The 8522-nt window shown below is 43.5% G+C and overlaps 2 pseudogenes; one reads left to right on the forward strand and one right to left on the reverse strand.

Moving 5' to 3' along the window:
- Window positions 1-1414: 1414 nt before the first annotated feature.
- Window positions 1415-1533, reverse strand: LOC134931446 (5S ribosomal RNA; annotated as a pseudogene).
- Window positions 1534-3825: 2292 nt separating this feature from the next.
- Window positions 3826-3944, forward strand: LOC134931015 (5S ribosomal RNA; annotated as a pseudogene).
- The last annotated feature ends 4578 nt before the right edge of the window (window positions 3945-8522 follow it).

The following is an 8522-nucleotide window of genomic DNA, read 5'->3' on the forward strand; positions in this document are numbered from 1 at the left end:
GAACTAATGCAGGACACTGAAGACGGAGACACGTCCTCTCTCTACACTCTCCAATGCCGGAGTGAAAATGGCAGCGACACGTGGCTCCTTATACGGAATAAAAACCCAGCGACAATCCGACAGCGGGATGATGATATTTTGCCTTGTTCTGGTTTCCGAGTCAGGTGGGAAAACCTGAGCCTGACTCGGATCCGGGCTCGGGCAGTGAAATCCGGTAGGGTTCGGTTCTCAGGGATCCGAACCCGCTTATCTCTCCTACTTGTATTACTGTAAGTTATGCCAATCATTAGGATGCTTTATGTTATATGGTGTTCACTAGAAAGCATTCTGTATTGTATGGAGGTCACTGGGACTTTCTCTGTGTTAAATAGCGGACATTAGTATGCTCTTTGTATTTTATGGTGGTCACTATAATGTCCTCTATTGTATGGCAGTTGCTAGATTGGTCTCTGTATTATATAACAGTCACTAGTATGCCCCTGTCATGGGGATGTAGTTATGTGACCACCGGTAACAATAGCAACCACTACATCCCGCCCACTCAAAATCCCGCCGGTCAGCGTGCCGACCATTAGGGACTATTCCCACTTATGGGTGTCCACAACACCCAGAGTGGAAATAGAACCTGTGGCAAGTGCAAAAAGCCCGCAAGGGTCTTTGTTGTGCTCACCCCGCGCCAGCCACCTCACATCCGGGATCCCGCCATCAATATTGTGACCCTTGTGACTAGGCAAGGGGCGATCGGGCACCGGTCAAATTAGTGCTGTATTGATACTAGAGAACCAAGATTTGGACAATTAAACACTCCAAAATAGGGAAAAGGAAGAAAAAAACGTGTTTTTTACTTCGATCGATAATGTTGTCCTAATTGGTGGTGCGCCCAGAGCCAGAGAGTACATATGCTAGAAAAAAGGGAGAAAAAGAAGGCTCTTGTGTGGGCGCACTCTTAGAAAGAAAGGAAAATTCCTATACCATATAAAGAGAAATACTTAAAACATAACTTTTAATGTTGACGTTTATAATGTAAGTACCCATATAGCTGATCCATATAAGAGAAAAAAAAGTGTGTTGATAAGAATTTAAAAAAAAATGTTCTGGTCTGTTTAATCACAAATGTGATTGGAATGGTTGTAGACATTTGTTCGTCTTACCCCCATTTCCCCTGACCAGTACAGAATATCTGTATTGATGGAACCAAGGAGTGGTCATAAGGATTATTTGATAAGTACGTCCCACTAGGGCTACTTAATTCAAAGATGGATGATCTCCTGCATTCAACAGCACCTGACTTTCTAACGTAAGCCACAAAAATTACAAAAATTGGTCGTAAGTCTCAAATGAAGAGAGGAAAGTAAGAATTAGTGGTGATACTGCTGTTGGCGTCGCAACTCACATAGGGAGGGAAATAATCCCTGCTCTACATCACCGGGTATTCGCAGGAAGTCTCCTTTCCCGGTACTAACCCGGCCCAACGCTGTTTGGCTTCCAAGATCGGACGAGATCGGGCATTGGCAGCGTGGTATGATAGTAGAGAATTTACATGACAGTACACCAATGAGAGTGCACCTATATAAGAAAATAGAAGAAAGAGAAAGAGAAGAATGAAAGAAAATGAGAACAGTATACACAAGGAAAGAGATGAATTAGTACAGTACAAATGGGTGGATCTGCTTTCTGCGTTAGACACAGCTCATCAAATCCCACATCTGTGGTATTGTGCTCCGTGAATCGCAGATGAGAGTCCACGGAAAAATAGTAAAGTGTGAACAAGGGGTATGAAATATATGATTAAATTACCAGTGAAAAATTGTCACAACAGACTGGTAAGGAGTTGAAGTAGAATGAGATTATATATGTCCTCAGAGAAATCCTCATGATATTTTAAACATTTATTTGAAAAGTCACATCAATGATCATCATACATCCTAAGATAAGTGTAGTAATTCAAAAAACGTGCTGAGGATCACAATGAATGAAATAATTTTATGACAATATACTGGCCTCTGCTGGTAAAAGCTCAGCACACCAATGTAAATTAGTTACCAGATATTAGTTTTTAAAAAATCAGGAAAGAAAGAAAGGGATGAGGGGAAGATTGTATGCTATATAAGTTTTGCTTTTAGGCAGTAGCACTATAGCAAAGAACTGTATGTGTGCTACACAGGTCTAATCACATATAGTAGAATAAAGCAAATTAATAAATGCACATCAAATGTTGCTGTCTGTGCACAATGTACACAGAACCGCAGTGGGCTTACGGTCACCAGCGCTATAACAGTGATCTGTATGTGTGCTACACAGGTCTAATCACATTTGGTCTAATAAAGCAAATAAATGCACATAAAGTGTTGCTGTCTGTGCACTTTGTACACAGAACAGCAGTGGGTTTACGGTCACCAAAATTGGAAAATGAAAGGCAGGTCAGGGCATCGTCAGGTGCCCATGCAGGAGCTGAAAGTTCACTCCGTGTGTGGTCCCCCCCGTGGAAAACGCGTTTCGCCCTAAGCGGGCTTGTTCACTTCCGGGTTAGAGGGGTGAGTAAGGAGTATGCTTGAGAGGCAGCTAATGAGTTAATGCTGTCCAATAGCCGGACGGTTCATAGCCGGTGGGCCGGGGATAACAGCTGACGCTGAGGAGCTTCAGTCAGCTGTAAGGTGACGGGGCATGATGTATAATAAGGGGCGGAGTCTCGGGACGCACTATCACTGGCAGTCCATATAGACACTCAGCGTCAGCTGTTATCCCCGGCCCACCGGCTATGAACCGTCCGGCTATTGGACAGCATTAACTTATTAGCTGCCTCTCAAGCATACTCCTTACTCACCCCTCTAACCCGGAAGTGAACAAGCCCGCTTAGGGCGAAACGCGTTTTCCACGGGGGGGACCACACACGGAGTGAACTTTCAGCTCCTGCACGGGCACCTGACGATGCCCTGACCTGCCTTTCATTTTCCAATTTTGGTGACCGTAAACCCACTGCTGTTCTGTGTACAAAGTGCACAGACAGCAACACTTTATGTGCATTTATTTGCTTTATTAGACCAAATGTGATTAGACCTGTGTAGCACACATACAGATCACTGTTATAGCGCTGGTGACCGTAAGCCCACTGCGGTTCTGTGTACATTGTGCACAGACAGCAACATTTGATGTGCATTTATTAATTTGCTTTATTCTACTATATGTGATTAGACCTGTGTAGCACACATACAGTTCTTTGCTATAGTGCTACTGCCTAAAAGCAAAACTTATATAGCATACTATCTTCCCCTCATCCCTTTCTTTCTTTCCTGATTTTTTAAAAACTAATATCTGGTAACTAATTTACATTGGTGTGCTGAGCTTTTACCAGCAGAGGCCAGTATATTGTCATAAAATTATTTCATTCATTGTGATCCTCAGCACGTTTTTTGAATTACTACACTTATCTTAGGATGTATGATGATCATTGATGTGACTTTTCAAATTAATGTTTAAAATATCATGAGGATTTCTCTGAGGACATATATAATCTCATTCTACTTCAACTCCTTACCAGTCTGTTGTGACAATTTTTCACTGGTAATTTAATCATATATTTCATACCCCTTGTTCACACTTTACTATTTTTCCGTGGACTCTCATCTGCGATTCACGGAGCACAATACCACAGATGTGGGATTTGATGAGCTGTGTCTAACGCAGAAAGCAGATCCACCCATTTGTACTGTACTAATTCATCTCTTTCCTTGTGTATACTGTTCTCATTTTCATTCATTCTTCTCTTTCTCTTTCTTCTATTTTCTTATATAGGTGCACTCTCATTGGTGTACTGTCATGTAAATTCTCTACTATCATACCACGCTGCCAATGCCCGATCTCGTCCGATCTTGGAAGCCAAACAGCGTTGGGCTGGGTTAGTACCGGGAAAGGAGACTTCCTGCGAATACCCGGTGTTGTAGAGCAGGGATTATTTCCCTCCCTATGTGAGTTGCGACGCCAACAGCAGTATCACCGCTAATTCTTACTTTCCTCTCTTCATTTGAGACTTACGACCAATTTTTGTAATTTTTGTGGCTTACGTTAGAAAGTCAGGTGCTGTTGAATGCAGGAGACCATCCATCTTTGAATTAAGTAGCCCTAGTGGGACGTACTTATCAAATAATCCTTATGACCACTCCTTGGTTCCATCAATACAGATATTCTGTACTGGTCAGGGGAAATGGGGGTAAGACGAACAAATGTCTACAACCATTCCAATCACATTTGTGATTAAACAGACCAGAACATTTTTTTAAAATTCTTATCAACACACTTTTTTTTTCTCTTATATGGATCAGCTATATGGGTACTTACATTATAAACGTCAACATTAAAAGTTATGTTTTCAGTATTTCTCTTTATATGGTATAGGAATTTTCCTTTCTTTCTAAGAGTGCGCCCACACAAGAGCCTTCTTTTTCTCCCTTTTTTCTAGTATTGTGACCCTGCCGGTCAAGCATACCCAACCCCTGTCATGTACTGCACACCGCTGCATTTATACATAGTGGAGAAGCGGTATCAGCGTGAGCTGATACCACTGCTCTTCCATAACGATGATTAATACATGTGTGCCCTATGTTTACCTTCACATGTCTTCCCCATAGGTTGTCTGTTACCCTTTCCTACCTTGTTTCAGGTCTGCTCATTTACCTTTCTGCCCTTTTAGCATCTGCTCCCTATCTATCTGTATCTCAATTTGCCTCATATATTCCCCTTATAGTTTCCCCGTGTATTGCCTCACATCTGCCCCATTTATTGCCCCATATGCTGTTTTACATAATTTAGCACTAGTCACACCCCCACGGCATTGGTTTACCCTGTACAAATAATAGGCCCTTCTTAAATTTCAGCTCCAGGTGCATGTGGACCTTGATCTTGCACTGGGAATGACCCCCTAAATACGGAGAGATAACAATATTTCATATATATATGTAAAAAAAAGTACAGATGTAAATCAACAACATTTTTATGCAGCCATTCCTAATACTACCTTAGTACCTTCTAATACTGCAACCTTTGCACACAAGGTTTTTTTTTTTTTTTTGGTTTTTACGGTTCACCAAAATATTTTGTGCTTCATGTTTTATAGGGAAGATTAGCTCTACAGTCTCACAAATATTGGTTTATTGCACATGATTCCTTTTTTCATTGTTTGCATGAGAACTATACATACAGTATGTTGTGATCCCTAAATATCAGCAGTTTCTTAAGCAATTATGTTACTGAACAGGAGGTGGCAGTCAAGCACCACCAATATTGTACTGATACCTGCAGTAGAACAGCACATTTGCACCAGCAAAATATTATTGCAGTTTTGTTTATGAAGTGTTAAAATTAGGCACTTGTTCGTTATCTATTATTTAGAAAGTACCAGTCCTGCATAGTAAAGAACATGATTACACTCATACACTCACATCACCTGAGCAAGCTGTGAGGATGAATTCATTAAATGTGAAGTGCACTGATTTCAGAAACATGTTTATCATCTTTCGGATGGTCTACAGTATAAACCAGTAAGTCTGTTTCAGTGACTTCCACCACCCAGATAATGAATGAACAGAAAGTTCCCTATCCCAAAATGTTCCATTCCACTTAACTCAATATATTATACTTACCAGTCAAGATAATTGGGGTCATTCCGAGTTGTTCGCTCGTTATTTTTTTGTCGCAACGGAGCGAATAGTCGCTAATGCGCAATGTCCGCAGTGCGACTGCGCCAAGTAAATTTGCTATGCAGTTAGGAATTTTACTCACGGCATTACGAGGTTTTTTCTTCGTTCTGGTGATCGTAATGTGATTGACAGGAAGTGGGTGTTTCTGGGCGGAAACTGGCCGTTTTATGGGTGTGTGCGGAAAAACGCTACCGTTTCTGGGAAAAACGCGGGAGTGGCTGGAGAAACGGAGGAGTGTCTTGGCGAACGCTGGGTGTGTTTGTGACGTCAAACCAGGAACGACAAGCACTGAACTGATCGCACTGGCAGAGTAAGTCTCAAGCTACTCAGAAACTGCACAGAGAAGTCTTTTCGCAATATTGCGAATCTTTCGTTCGCAATTTTGAGAAGCTAAGATTCACTCCCAGTATGCGGCGGCTTAGCGTGTGCAAAGCTGCTAAAAGCAGCTTGCGAGCGAACAACTCGGAATGACCACCAATACTATTGCTTTTCTCTGCAAGGACCTACAGAGGCTGATGCAGGGGGTAATTCTGAGTTGATCGCAGCAGGAATTTTGTTAGCAGTTGGGCAAAACCATGTGCACTGCAGGGGAGGCAGATATAACGTGCAGAGAGAGTTAGATTTGGGTGGGTTATTTTGTTTCTGTGCAGGGTAAATACTGGCTGCTTTATTTTTACACTGCAATTTAGATTGCAGATTGAACTCACCACACCCAAATCTAACTCTCTCTGCACATGTTATATCTGCCTCCCCTGCACTGCACATGGTTTTGCTCAACTGCTAACAAAGGGGGTCATTCCGAGTTGTTCGCGCGGTATTTTTTTCTCGCAACGTAGCGATTAGTCGCTAATGCGCATGCGCAATGTCCGCAGTGCGACTGCGCCAAGTAAATTTGCTATGCAGTTAGGTATTTTACTCATGGCATTACGAGGTTTTTTCTTCGTTCTGGTGATCGTAATGTGATTGACAGGAAGTGGGTGTTTCTGGGCGGAAACTGGCCGTTTTATGGGTGTGTGCGAAAAAACGCTACCGTTTCTGGGAAAAACGTGGGAGTGGCTGGAGAAACGGAGGATTGTCTGGGCGAACGCTGGGTGTGTTTGTGACGTCAAACCAGGAACGATAAGCACTGAACTGATCGCAGATGCCGAGTAAGTGTGGAGCTACTCAGAAACTGCTAAGAAGTGTCTTTTTGCAATTTTGCAAATCTTTCGTTCGCAATTTTGATAAGCTAAGATTCACTTCCAGTAGGCGGCGGCTTAGCGTGTGCAAAGCTGCTAAAAGCAGCTTGCGAGCGAACAACTCGGAATGACCCCTAAAGTTCCTGCTGCGATTAACTTGAAATTACCCCCGCAGTTTCTGAAGTTAGTCTGTTTAATACTCCTTTTCCACCAATATCCTGGGTCTGACCTTGGATTTGGAATACAGTTTCAAGCCGGGACAGACAGACCCCGTTTCCACTGCAGCTCCGACTCGGGTTGTTCCTGGGTTGGTGCCGTTCACATGGGTGCAGAAACAGAGCCCACATAAATTTCCAGATTGCAAGTGAATCCAAGCCCTGGCTCGGGTTTTCCCACCATGCTTAAATTCCAAAATGAGGCAAAACATAATCTTCCCAGCATTGGATCTTGCGTATTATGGATTCGATATAAGTCCCTCCCACTGTGATTCAGGTGCTATTTTACACAGGAATGCTGGATGGAGAGCACACTAGACTGCAAGGGCATTATTAATCTTTACTGGTAAACTGCACACAGCCCAGAACTCCTCCTAAATAATAAAGGTCACCATTATGTTAATGCCGTTAAACATTACATTAACACTTTATTGGTGCACTGTTACACTGGTGCTGTAATTGCTCGCAGTGCACGCCAGAGCTCCTAGAACAGGGCAGCATTAACCCTTGTTGCATATTGGTGTTGTTTTTTGTAACTGCTTACAGTGCGGTTTAGAGCTTCTAATACAGGGCAGCATCAGGGCCGTAACTAGGTGTGTGCCAGTGGTGCCTGGCACACAGCACATATGCACTGTGGGTGCAGGACCACCAGCAACACCCACTCAGGTGCTGGTCTGTCCACCCGGCCATCTTCCTATCCGGCCGACATTGAACTCTGGCACAGGCACCCTGGCTACCTCTTCTCGCAAAGGTAGCCGGGCAGCTCTGCCCCCAGCCTCCCAGCTACCTCCTCATATCCCCAACCAATATCTTCTGGGAGAGATGCCCCCAGCCCACCCACAGTGCCCTGCGATGTGAAGAGCTGCAGCGTTAGGGTGGGAGAGGAGGACAGAGACAGCCGGCTGGAAGATGGAGCCAAACATAAGTATAACTTTCACACACACTCACTCTCTCTCTCTCTCTCTCTCTCTACCCCCCTCCATTTTAAAAGGGGATTTATGTGGCATCGTGCGTAAAAGGGGTTCTGGTGTAATGTGTAAAAGGGAGCTCTGTCTGCCATAATGGTTAAAAAGGGGGACTCTGCTGCTATAATGTGTAAAAGTAGGACTCTGCCTGCCTAATGTGTAAAAAGGGGGACTCTGCAGCTATAATGTGTAAAAGGGGACTCTACCTGCCCTACTGTGTAAAAGTGGACTCTACCTACTGTACTATGTAAAAGGGGACTCAACCTGCCGTAATGTGTAAAAGGGAGCTCTATCTGCCGTAATGTGTAAAAGGGGACTCTACCTGCCGTAATGTGTAAAAGGGAGCTCTACTGCCGTAATGTGTAAAAGGAGACTCTGCCATACTGTGTAAAAGGGGACTCTACCTGCTTTAATGTGTAAAAGGGGCTCTAGCTGCCGTAATGAGTAAAAGGGAGCTCTACCTGCCGTAAT

The sequence above is a fragment of the Pseudophryne corroboree genome, chromosome 5 (genome assembly GCF_028390025.1).
Source record: "Pseudophryne corroboree isolate aPseCor3 chromosome 5, aPseCor3.hap2, whole genome shotgun sequence".
Taxonomy (NCBI): Eukaryota; Metazoa; Chordata; class Amphibia; order Anura; family Myobatrachidae; genus Pseudophryne; species Pseudophryne corroboree.